Here is a 13,913-nt window from a genome sequence, read left to right on the forward strand (position 1 = left end):
TGCTTGTTTGGGTGCATGACTGAATGGTGGGCTATCAGGGGTGCCCCTCAGGGCCTCTCATGCTGTCCATTGCTGTTGTTTGGAGTGAGGGGTATGGGTGGGTTTGCTGTGCGTTTGGTTATATTGTGCTTGTGTGTTGGTCTGGTTCGTGGCGTGTTTACCTGCTCTTGTGAGCGGGGCGCTTTGTCACTGATGTTTCTGAACCTGATGTTATGTCATATCTCTGGTGAGATGGATGGCCAAGTGAATGCTATCCAGAAGTTTATTTCCCTTTGATTTCATCCAACCAGTCTTGTGCTGGCCCAAGATGTTGTAATATCGTTATATGGCTGCCCATGATCTGTTTTTTTGTTGCGGGTATGGCATTCTTTTCTGTACTCAGCACAAAAGCAATCTGAGTTAAGTAGACGGTGCTATGTTCAGTCACCAAGCTATAATGGAGTTACATGATTCACAGGAGCATTTCTTTATTAGGGATGGCAATGGGTAGGGTATGGGCGGGTAAAAGCTCCTTCTGCCCAAACCCATACCCATGGAAAATTTACATACCCACCCACTTCAATACCCGTGGGCATAAATTGGCACCCATGCCCATACCCATCGGGTATCCTATACCCAATGGGTATCTAGTGGGTACAATATATAACATTTAATTTTTTTTAAAGGTGAAGAAATGAGTTAAATTCAAGTGACGATGGGCGAGCAGTATAGCACTGATGTGGCCTCCTCTGATTGGTGGCCTCTTGGAGGCATCAAGGGAGTATAATCAGCCGTTGGTGGAATCCCAATATAGTGAAAGACGGTGGTGGGAATGGGGGATCTCTAGGTCGAGAGTTGGACAGCAGTTCTGTCGTGAAATAGTCACGGCAGATGCCCTTGTGAAAGGACTTAGTCGTGGAGCCATCGCAACTAGGAAGCTTAAAGGGGTTAAAGCGGGACAAAGGACACGAAGGTTATACTGGTTCGACCCCTTACGGTGAAGGTAAAAGCCTACTCCAGTTGAGGTGGAATTACTAGGGTTTCGATGACCAGGGAGCGAATCCGCTATGCCTGGCTACCGATTTTATGTTACCTGTCCTAAGCCGCCGGCGGGTCATCCCCTTATATACACGGGCTGACGCCCCGCGGCCTACAGAGTCCCGGCCGGCTTATAAACAGTATCCGGCTCGGTAACTAGTTAATCTTGCCTTACAACACAAGTCACGCCATTACGGCGGTTTATCACTACGGGCCTTAAATCACCTACGGGCTTTAGGCCCTTTATTGAACCGCCATCTTCAAGCTTTGATATTGGGCTTCATATGATGAATTACCATAACGTAACCCGGCCCCTCCTGGGCGGGTTACGCCAGTAGTTATATCCCCAACATTAGGCCCCAGATTGATTTGAACTGGTTCATGTCGATCTTCAATACCTCAAGAAGAAAACTTCTGGCTTCTGTCTATGCAAAAGTTATGACCCGCCGTGACGTCATCTTCTGGATTTCTGATAACCCGCCATGACGTCATCTTCCATTAAATTAATTTTTTTATTCTGTCATATCCCAACGGATCTTTATCTTAATAACCATCCCGAAAATCGAGGCGTCGGAGCCGCTGGGTAATCAAGTTTTCAGCCTCCTCGTTTTTCGTGCCCACTTATCAGTCCTCCCTTATAAATAAGCACGACCAAGTCTTTTCTCATTCTCCCCCTTCCTATCGTCTTCCTCCTCTCTCGACCTTGCTGCCGCTCGAGCTCCGCCGCCACCGCCGCAACAGAGCACCTCATCTTCGTCGATCTTGGCCGCTGCATCAACCTGAATCGACCAGAGAACAGCGGCGATTCTCCGCAGTGAATCTGCAGCCGTAAGTCTCCTCCTTCTCGAACGTCAGATATGCATTAGGGTTTCCAAGTTCTTCCCTGTTCTTCGTGGTTCATCACGGTTTCTTCGTAGTTCTTCCACTGCGGCCTTATTTGATCCAAAAGTAATATGGAAACTTATGCGGTAGTTATTTCGCGTCCATTTTTAATACTGGCAGATCCCTTTCCTTCGTGCAGAGGCCTCACTAGAACTCACGAACTCATCTGTACCTGTTTTTAGGTCTAGAATATCTTCCTTTCTGAACAACCATTTGATCCAAAATAACAGCTGCAACTTGTGAAACTTGTTTGCGCGACACTTAGGCAAAAACTGTATCCGTTATCCATGACGGCTCTAACCGCCGGCTTAACGAGGCAATGCTCAATGAACGATCCTGATCACTCATAGTGGATTTAAATAATCTAATTGCTACTGTTTCCCATGGCGGCTTAAACAATCTAACACAATTAGCCATATATCATTAGGCCCCTTCATAAGCCGCCATCTTGAATATGAATTAAAGTATTTTCTCCGGCTTAAATTTGAATCGGAAATTTTTATTTTGTCATAGGCTTCCATCCTTCATAATGCCGCCCAAGGCTCCCAAAGCACCCATCACATGTAACTTGGTTAAATCCACCGTCACTGATAGCATCTTAGCTGATTTTGTAAAGACTGGTTATCTGCCGAAGAAAGAGGTCATGTCCTATCATGCTCCTGATCCGTCAGAAGAAAAACCTCAACCCAAGGATGGGGAAGTTTTCATCTTTACTGATCACATGAACCGGGGCTTTGCTCCACCCGGCTCAAAAAAATTCAGAGACGTCCTGCACTTTTTTGACCTGCGACCTCAAGACATCGGACCCAATTCTGTGTCAAATATCTGCAATTTCCAAGTGTTCTGTGAGGTGTACCTTGGAGAAGAACCCAGCTTATTACTCTTTAGAGAGTTATTTTATCTGAACCGCCAAAACGAATGTGCCAATGGGCCCAGCTTGGAACTCGGCGGAATCTCAATCCAACGACGGAGAGATTGTCTCTTCCCTTATGCTGAGCCGCCATCTCACCCTAAAGATTGGGACCAGACATGGTTTTACTGTCAAGACACTTCTTCGGCTGATGAGAACCCTCTGCCCGGCTTTCGCGCCCTGCGACTGGAGTCAAATCACCCCTTGCCAGATAAATTATCTCCAGCTGAACGTCAACCACTTGCTCCCACCATCAACAAGATCAAAGCTCTTCTGGGGAACGGCCTAAATGGCATTGATCTGGTCCGGGTTTGGATTGCCTGGCGGGTTATCCCCTTAAGCCGCCGCCCCGGCTTGATGTGCGATTACACTGGCCTGAACAATGATCCTCTACGGCACAGTCCCGACGACTTACCCGAAGACGTTGTTGATGACATGACCAAGTCTCTTCTGAACGAAAGCCTGGCCGATTGCGGGAAAATGGGCTTAAGCCCTTTCTGCAAAGCTAACCCAGCTCCGGCGGTAAGCCATTGACTTGAGCATTTTACTTCCCACCTTGATAATGTTGTCTTTACTCAAAAACCTTTGTTGTAATTTGCAGGCTGATGACAAATTTTGGAAGGTCAAGTATGACCATGAGGCTGCAAAGAGAGACAGAAAAGCTAAGAAAGCCACCAGGAAAGCCGCTCCCCGTAAGAAGGGAAGCAAGCCTAGCGCCTCGGATATGTTTCATCTGGACGATACCTCCGAGTCAGAGGTAGCTCTTGACTCTTTAGGTTCCTTTTTTAACCATCTTATTGACACTGATTATCAGCAGGAGGATACAGGAGCGAGTACTGCAGTGATTGAAGAGGTAACTATAATTTCCTCCGACTCCGAGCCTTTGCCGAGACAGAAAGTCCGAAGAGTAACCCGGAAAGTAAGATTTTCACATCCTTTAGCTTATCAAGATCCTCAATTTCTTTTGAAGCGACAGATTCACGAAAGTCGGAGGCAGACCCGGACCAGCAAAGATGCAGACCTCTCCTCCGGCTTACCTGATGCAACAAGAAAACGCCGGACTAAGGTTACTTCCGACTTACATTCTTTGTATCCTTTAGCGGGTTTCACTCGTCAATTACTCAATTTTTCTGACTCAAACTATCAGGGGACTCCACCTTCTTCCGGCGACTCAATGCAATCTAACATGCCGGCTTTCAAAACCACCCCAGGGTAATGATAATCTGTTTATCTTGTGTTTATCTTACTCATGTTTTTGTACTAACCCTTTGATTCCCAGTGTTCAACTGAAGCCCAGCAAGAAGGCAAGGAGAAGTAAGCTGGCCGAAGAGCCGATCTTGGCTGAATCGGAGCTCAGAACGGCTGCTGCCGATACTTCCGTTCCTGAGCCGCCGCCTGAACCGGCTCATGACGCTCCAACTTCCACCACTGATCCATCTGTTGAACAAACTATGGAAGGCTCTGAAAACCCGGAGATCCCCAGCTCGGCCATGATGGATGACCGGGAGGTCGAAATCACCCGGACGGACTTTGTTGAACCGGGGAGACCTACCGCGCTGGCCAAATGTTGTGCCAAAGAAGAACTTCTGGAACGCCGCAAAGCCAAACTGAACGTTACTAATTATGCTCATCTGAGTATTGGAGACATCGTCACTGGCTATCTGAATCAAGTGCACAACAGCCGTGACTTGGAAATTGACATGGTGAAGCAGATTCACCAAAAATCTGAGGTATAATTCTCATTGCTTATTCCTTAGTTATCTTAACTCTACCAGCCCCCAAGTCTACTGCTTATGATCAAATATGTTGTAGACTTAACACCAGCTTAGTAACTACTGCAAGAAAACCGGCTTATCCGGTAGCGCCCAAGGTCCGGCTTAGATAGCAGATTTGATCCAGCCCTCACCGTGTTTTAACCAAGTATTTGAACAGCAATATGCATTAGCCCCCAAGTGCCAAGTACCTTTGCCTGCAAAATGCTTGGGACTTACTTTCATAAACCGCCACTGTAAATAGAGCTCTTCAGCATACATTAGCCCCCAAGTGCCAAGTGTCTTTGCTTGCAAAGTGCTTGGGACTTAATATTGCATTATGATCACCCTAACTGTGACCCGGAATTTATACAGGCCGCCATTAATCAATTTGAGTCGGAGATCTCTGAACTGAAGACTCGATTGAAAACTCAAGAGAATGAGACCCAAAAGGCAAATTCCAAGTTTGAATTCAGTGTATCTGCTCAAGAGAAACTGAAAAAGAAGTTTGAAGCAGAAAGAAAGGCCTGGGCTGATGAAAAGGCCGCTTTGCTCAACCGAGCTGAACAAGCGGAGGCTACTCTTGCAGAAACAACCGCCGAATTATCCAGCTTAAAACGCCATGTATCTCAGATGGTCTCAGCAATCTTTAGTAAGTTACTCTGCAAGTGTTAGCTATTTTAAATATTTTTCAACAAGTATCTCAATTGTCATTAGCTCACCTGACTTTGCAACGCAGGCCCCAGGAGTTCCAATCTCAAGCAGAGCATGCTGACAAAGCTGAAGGCCGTTTATACCCTGGTGGAACAACTCTACACCGGGTCACAACGTGCTTTAGCTGTCGTGGCTCTGTCAAATGAAGTTCCCACTCATCTGGCGGACGTGCTAAGGCGGCTTGCCGTGCTACCTCAACGATTCCAAGAACTGAGACGAGCTTCTGCAAGAGCCGGAGCCATAGCTGCATTAAGCCGGGCCAAGGCGTGGCTACCGGAGCTAGACCCGGCCGACATCGCCCTTGGGTATCCCAGCTTGAAGGAGGACGGCACTCCATTTGATCAGAAGGACTTTGCCGCTTGCGTGAAGGACATACGCCCTGTGGCCACTCTGATTGGCAACGATACAGATCTCACCAAGTATCAACCGGGTTATGATGCCGAGAATCAGAGAATTCCAACCCCGCGTTATGAAGCAATCAGCCTGATCCCTCCAACTCGTAAGCATACCTTCGCCCCTGAAGTTGACCCGGCCGAGTTAATTGATGATGAAGCTGAATTTGAAGCCTTGAGTGGCATTGACTGGAAATCATCAACCTTCCAGGACAGGGAAACAGCCGGAGGATCGGAAAGGGATGAACCGGAAGCTTCAGCCCAACAACACCTTTGATCCCTCAGGCGGCTCATGGTTATGTCTTGATAAAAAACAATGCCTCACTTTTTGGACTCGGGGAGTCATGTAATAGAGTAGGAAAATACTTAATTTTGCCGTGCCATTGCACATTTGTGTGGCGCTCAACACTTCTTAAGCCGCCATCTTATATTCACCCGTATTATACTGATCCTCTGCTTTCCTTGCTTTAATTGTCCTGCATATAGAACAAATCACAAGTACCTTGGCGGCTTACCGCCTGGAGGGTCATATATTTTACATATAACCCGGAGTAAGTAACAATCATAAAAACCGGTTCGCAATCATATCTTTGAGACATAATCATAACAGCATACCTGTGATCCTTCGATTATGCTGCCGGTTTATGCAATCCGAACAATGAGGTTGAGAACCCAACCCCGGTTTACCAGCACATATGATATTTATTATGTGCTATCAACGTTATTGATCAAGGTTAAGCCGGTGGAATAAAAACCACCCGTGAACACTTTAGATATGATTAAAAAGAACGTCAAGTAAAATCCAAAAAATTGTTTGCAAGAAGAAATTTCAAAAAACCTTAAGGCCTCTGGTTCGAATACGACCAGAAAACCGTCCCAAAGGGGTTAAGCTAAGATTCGAATACGATCATATAGCCCCCAGTGGCTTTGGCGTTGCCGATCAAGAGGGTACCGACAGCTATGTTCTCTTTGGTTCGAATACGACCTATGTTTGAACAGGAAGCCCCCAAATGACCTTGAGAGTTGTTTAACGACGCTGATTCGAATACGATCCACGTCGGTTCTCAAAAGGGGGTTGAGCTATGGTTCAAATATGACCAAGAAAACTCCCCAATGAGCTCGGCAGTGTGCCGATCAAGAGGGTATCGACATCTATGTTCTCTTTAGTTCGAATACGACCTATGTTTGAACAGGAAGCCCCCTAGTGATCATGTGAGATCATAACGGAAATAACAATGACACCTGTTACCTTTGAGGGGAAAAGGACAGAGGTCCTGCTTTATTATTTATCATAATATATACATTGTCACGGAAGTATGTAGATTATGAGAGCCGGTGGCTCAAGTGTAATAAGGCCGAAGCTGAGCTATATTCCACGGCCGGCGGGTCTCCTCCTCCGACTTACGTGAATCTTTGTGCTCTCGAACATCGATGAGGTAGTATGACCCATTGTGCAAGTTCTTGCTGACCACAAAGGGCCCTTCCCAAGGTGGGGATAACTTGTGTGCATCTGTTTGATCCTGGATGAGCCGGAGCACCAAGTCACCTTCCTGGAAGGTTCTGGACTTAACCCGGCGGCTGTGATAGCGGCGCAGGTCTTGTTGGTAAATCGTCGAGCGAGCTGCTGCTATATCACGCTGTTCATCCAACAAGTCAAGAGCATCCTGACGCGCTTGTTCATTGTCCGTCTCAACATAAGCCGCCACACGAGGCGAGTCATGACGGATGTCGCTAGGGAGCACTGCCTCGGCTCCGTAAACCATGAAGAAAGGCGTATAACCCGTAGACCTATTAGGAGTAGTATTGATGCTCCATATCACAGAGGGTAACTCCTCCACCCAACAACCCGGCGTCCGCTGCAAAGGGACCAAAAGCCAGGGCTTGATGCCTTTCAAGATTTCCTGATTGGCTCTCTCAGCTTGACCATTGGATTGGGGGTGAGCCACTGATGAAACATCAAGTCGAATATGTTCTTGTTGACAAAATTCTTCCATGGCGCCTTTAGACATATTGGTACCATTGTCAATTATAATGCTGTGTGGAAAACCAAAGCGAAATATCACTTTTTTCATGAACTGAACCGCCTTGGCCGCATCACACTTACTAACTGGCTCTGCCTCAACCCACTTTGTGAACTTGTCAACCGCCACCAAGAGGTGGGTCTTCTTATCCTTGGACCTTTTGAAAGGTCCAACCATATCAAGCCCCCAGACTGCAAATGGCTAAGTGATTGGAATCATCCTCAACTCTTGAGCCGGCACGTGAGCACGTCTTGAGAACTTCTGACAACCGTCACATTTATTGACTAAGTCCTCTGCATCAGCATGAGCCGTCAGCCAATAAAAACCGTGGCGAAAAGCTTTAGCCACAAGGGATTTTGAGCCGGCATGATGGCCATAATCCCCCTCGTGAATCTCTCGTAAAATTTCTTGCCCTTCCTCAGGGGAAACACAACGCTGAAAAGCCCCAGTGACACTGCGATGACGCAACTCGCCATTGGCAATTATCATTGACTTAGACCGCCGGGTTATTTGTCTGGCCAAAATTTCATCCTCAGGCAATTCTCCCCGGGTCATGTAAGCCAAGTATGGCACTGTCCAATCTGGGATAACATGAAGAGCCGCCACCAACTGTGCTTCAGGGTCTGGAACAGCCAAGTCTTCCTCTGTAGGTAACTTGACAGAAGGGTTATGCAGAATATCCAAGAAAGTATTAGGCAGCACCGGCTTTCGCTGAGAGCCCAGCCGGCTTAAGGCATCAGCTGCCTCGTTCTTTCTGCGGTCAATGTGCTCTACTTGGTAACCCTGAAAATGTCCGGCAATGGCATCAACTTCACGGCCATAAGCCGCCATGAGGGGGTCCTTGGAATCCCACTTGCCTGATACTTGTTGGGCCACCAAATCGGAGTCGCCAAAGCACCTCACCCGGCTTAAGCTCATCTCCTTAGCCATCCGAAGACCATGGAGCAAGGCCTCGTACTCAGCTGCATTGTTAGTACAGGGAAACATCAACCGTAGTACATAACAAAATTTGTCACCTCGAGGGGAAGTTAACACGACTCCAGCCCCCGAGCCCTCCAATTGCCTGGATCCGTCGAAGTGAATAGTCCAGTATGTGTTATCTGGTTTCTCTTCAGGCATCTGCAGCTCTGTCCAATCGTTGATGAAATCTACCAATGCTTGTGATTTGATAGCTGTGCGTGGCACATACTTTAGATCATGAGGCCCAAGTTCAATGGCCCACTTAGCGACTCTTCCTGTGGCTTCTCTGTTTTGGATGATATCTCCTAAAGGAGCAGAACTAACCACAGTGATAGGGTGGCCCTGGAGATATTGCTTAAGCTTCCGGCTTGCCATGAATACCCCATAAACAAGCTTCTGCCAATGTGGATACCGTTGCTTGGACTCAATAAGTACTTCGCTGACGTAGTAAACCGGCCGCTGAACCGGATGTTCCTTACCCGCCTCCTTGCGCTCCACCATGATGGCCACACTGACGGCTCGTGTGTTAGCAGCTACATACAATAATAAGGGCTCCTTATCAACAGGAGCTGCAAGAACTGGCGGTTCAGCTAACTGTCTTTTCAAATCCTCAAAAGCGGTGTTGGCAGCATCACTCCAGACAAAGTCATCTGTTTTCTTCATCATCTGATACAGCGGTATGGCCTTTTCACCCAACCGGCTTATAAATCGACTTAAAGCAGCGATCCGACCTGCCAGACGCTGGACGTCATTTATACACGCCGGCTTAGACAGAGAGGTGATTGCCTTGATCTTCTCCGGGTTAGCTTCAATGCCTCTATGAGAAACCAGAAAACCCAAGAGCTTGCCTGCAGGAACACCGAAGACGCACTTGGCCGGGTTAAGCATCATATTGTAGACCCGGAGATTACCAAAGGTCTCCCTCAGATCATCTATCAAGGCCTCCTTCTCTCTGGATTTTACCACAATATCATCCACATAGGCATGAACGTTGCGCCCAATCTGATTATGAAGACAATTCTGTACGCACCGCTGGTAAGTCGCCTGGGCGCTCTTGAGCCCAAACGGCATAGACACATAACAGAAGGCTCCAAAAGGGGTAATGAACGTCGTCTTCTCTTGGTCCTTAACTGCCATTTTGATCTGATGGTATCCAGAGTAACCGTCCAAAAAACTTAAACGCTCACAACCCGCCGTAGCATAAATAATTTGATCAATACGGGGGAGAGCAAAAGGATCAGCCGGACAAGCCTTGTTTAAATCCGTATAATCCACACACATACGCCAGGTGCCGTTCTTCTTGAGCACAAGCACCGGGTTAGCTAGCCATTCTGGATGAAAGACTTCAACGATGAACCCGGCCGCCAAGAGCCGGGCCACTTCCTCACCAATGGCTTTCCGCCTCTCCTCATTAAACCGCCGGAGAAATTGCTTGATTGGCTTAAATTTTGGATCAGTATTAAGAGTGTGCTCAGCGAGTTCTCTCAGTACACCCGGCATGTCAGAAGGTTTCCATGCAAAGATGTCCCGGTTCTCACGGATGAACTCGATGAGCGCGCTTTCCTATTTAGGATCCAGATTGGCATTGATGCTGAACTGCTTAGATGAGTCGCCTGGCACAAAGTCAATAAGCTTAGTCTCATCGGCCGACTTAAATTTCATTACCGGCTCATGCTTCGTGGTCGGCTTTTTCAAAGACGTCATATCTGTCGGGTCAACATTATCCTTGTAAAACTTTAATTCCTCTGTCGCACAAACATATTCAACATAAGCAGCGTCACCTTCCTCGCACTCCAAGGCTATCTTTCGGCTGCCATGAACCGTAATGGTCCCATTGTGACCCGGCATCTTGAGCTGCAAATATACGTAACACGGCCGTGCCATGAACTTGGCGTAAGCCGGCCGCCCAAATAAAGCATGGTACGGGCTTCTTATTTTGCCCACCTCAAAAGTCAGTTTTTCCGCCCTGTAGTTGTACTCATCTCCAAAGGCTACTTCCAGCTCGATCTTACCAACTGGATACGCTGACTTACCGGGCACCACACCATGGAAAACAGTATTGTACTGGTTGAGGTTTTTATCAGTTAATCCCATACGACGGAAGGTCTCATAATAGAGGATGTTGATGCTACTGCCTCCGTCCATGAGTACCTTAGTGAATTTATACCCACCAACTTGAGGAGCCACCACCAAGGCCAGGTGACCTGGATTATCAACCCGGGGAGGGTGATCTTCCCTACTCCATACAATCGGCTGTTCAAACCATCGCAAGTAACGTGGAACTGCCGGCTCAACAGCATTCACAGCCCTCTTATGAAGCTTCTGGTCTCGCTTGCACAAACTGGTAGTAAACACATGATACTGTCCGCTGTTGAGCTGCTTTGGATGGGTCTGGTATCCCCCTGCTGCTGCTGCTGATTACCCTGGCCAGATTGCTGGTTAAAACCACCTTGATTACCTTGAGAATTCTGAAAATTGGAATTTGAACCGCCGCCCGGGCCATGAAAGCCGCCGCCCTGCCCATTGTTACCGTTGAACATGTTGGAATTCTTGAAAGCTTTCATGATCGCGCAGTCTTTCCATAGATGAGTGGCCGGCTTCTCCCTAGAGCCATGCCTTGGGCAGGGCTCATTTAACAACTGCTCAAGCGTCGGGCCTGACCCGCCAGACCGGGGAGGCTGTCTCCCCTTTCGTCGGAGATTGTTACCCTGCGTGTTGGTGTTGGCTACAAACTCCATACCATCGTCAGCCTTACGCTTATTACCTCCCTGATTCGCCGGGTTATGCTGAGGGCCCTTGCCGTTGCCATTCTTCTTTCCCTTCCCTGTCTTTTCCTCATCAGACGCGGGATCCTTGGTACTATCAGAGTCGGCGTACTTGACCAGAGCCGCCATCAGCGTACCCATATCGTTGCAATCGCGCTTGAGCCGCCCAAACTTCATCTTCAGGGGCGCAAAACGACAATTTTGCTCCAACATTAAAACCGCAGAGCCGGCGTCCATTTTATCAGACGAATGTATTATTTCCTTGACCCGGCGTACCCAATGGGTCGTAGACTCGCCTTCTTGCTGCTTGCAGTTAGTCAAATCCACAATTGACATAGATTGCCTACATGTATCTTTGAAGTTTTGGATGAACCGGGCTTTCAGCTCTGCCCATGACCCGATGGAATTAGGTGGCAGTCCCTTTAACCAAGTGCGGGCAGTCCCATCCAACATCATGGTGAAGTATTTGGCCATTGCCGCTTCGCTGACCTCCAGCAACTCCATAGCCATCTCGTAGCTTTCAATCCATGCTCCGGGCTGTAAATCAGCCGTGTAATTAGGTACCTTCCTAGGTCCTTTGAAATCTTTGGGCAGACGTTCGTTACGGAGAGCCGGCACCAGACAAGGGACACCTCCGGTCCTCGTAGCTATGCCTGCCTCGATAGAAGCCGTCGGATAAACCGGGAGGGGTTGGTAAGCTGTCAGCTGAGCCGTCTGCTCCGCCTCTTGACGTGCTCTGTCTTGGTGTACCGCGTTAAAGGCTCTGTTATGCGCCGGGCCGTGGCCAGCTGGCAAGTCACGGCGCCGGACGTTGCTTGAGCCGGTCGCTGAAACCATGTGTCTGCTATAACTTGGGCTCCGATCTGGACGAGGGGTTGAATGAATCCTGTCCCGGCTATATGAATATGCCTCCTGTTGTGCCAGAGCCGTCTAAAGAAGTTCTCTGACCCTGCGAGTTTCGACCGCCGTTGGAGAGTCACCCTCGACTGGGAGAGCCGCCAGTCGTGCCACTGCAGCGATCATGTTTTCCAACGGATTAGAATAATGATCCGGTGGTATCGGCACGTATTGAGGTGGGGCAGTATTCACACGGGGAGGCCCCATCACTTGCGGCTGAACCGGCATCCCAGCCCCGGGTGCCGTGATTTCTGGCGGGTTACTGGGCCCTGCACCGGGCGTGTTGAAGAGGTTTCGAGGATCATAAACCGGAGGGAGCCGAGATTGAGCCTTCTGATGCCTCCTTCTCATGACCTCATTGGATGCGTTCTGATCCATCGTGAGCCGGAAAGACTGCGCCTGAATCAGTTGAGTCTAGGCGTCCAGAGCCGCCCGTTCTGGAGCCATCCTGATTCCCTCTGCTGCCAGATCTTCCTTGGCTCGTGCTATATCTAGCTTTAACTGTGCCACCTCCGCATCATGCTGAGCTTGATCCGCTGGGACGACCGTGGCGGTTAGCAGGGCAGTCATTTTATCCGTGAGATCCATCAGCACCTAAGCCGGCGAGTGCACAGGGCCTCCTGCCCCAGCGGCGGAGTTTTGAACAGGTTGCGTGCCGGCCATGAAGATTCCAACCCGGCTCGACGGCTCAAAAGGGTCCGGAATACTGTCGCCATCGGAACAACCCCGAGCCTGCCGTCTCGAAGTTGATACAACGAGTCCGTCTCACCTGTGGATGATTCATCATCAGAGCAGATTGCCGTCTCATCGCTAGATCTAGATCCTTCAGAGAGTCCTCCGTGGATGCATCCCACGAAAGCACGCTTCAAGGCGGGCAGAGTCCGGGCGGGTCTCGCACGCTGAGCCGTCTCGGTGAGGTCGGTGCAGATGTCCGGCTCAGGGCCCGGCTCACCGGTCTTGCCAATGAAAACGTGGATTCCGTCGAAGGGGACCCGGTACCCGTACTCGATTGAGCCGGTGTCGGGGCCCCAGCCTGCGTCGTTGATGTAGAGCTTGCCGCGACGACTCTTGGTCATCCGGCCCACAGCGTATCCCTTGAGCCCTTCGAAACTGCCCTTCAAGAACTCAAATCCACCGTGCGCTGGCCCCACGGTGGGCGCCAACTGTCGTGGAATAGTCACGGCAGATGCCCTTATGAAAGGACTTAGTCGTGGAGCCATCGCAACTAGGAAGCTTAAAGGGGTTAAAGTGGGACAAAGGACACGAAGGTTATACTGGTTCGGCCCCTTACGGTGAAGGTAAAAGCCTACTCCAGTTGAGGTGGAATTACTAGGGTTTCGATGACCAGGGAGCGAATCCGCTATGCCTGGCTACCGATTTTATGTTACCTGTCCTAAGCCGCCGGCGGGTCATCCCCTTATATACACGGGCTGACGCCCCGCGGCCTACACAGTCCCGACCGGCTTATAAACAGTATCCGGCTCGGTAACTAGTTAATCTTGCCTTACAACACAAGTCACGCCATTACGGCGGTTTATCACTACGGGCCTTAAATCACCTACGGGCTTTAGGCCCTTTATTGAACCGCCATCTTCAAGCTTTGA

This window comes from Triticum aestivum, chromosome 2D (genome assembly GCF_018294505.1).
Source record: "Triticum aestivum cultivar Chinese Spring chromosome 2D, IWGSC CS RefSeq v2.1, whole genome shotgun sequence".
In the NCBI taxonomy this organism is placed as follows: domain Eukaryota; kingdom Viridiplantae; phylum Streptophyta; class Magnoliopsida; order Poales; family Poaceae; genus Triticum; species Triticum aestivum.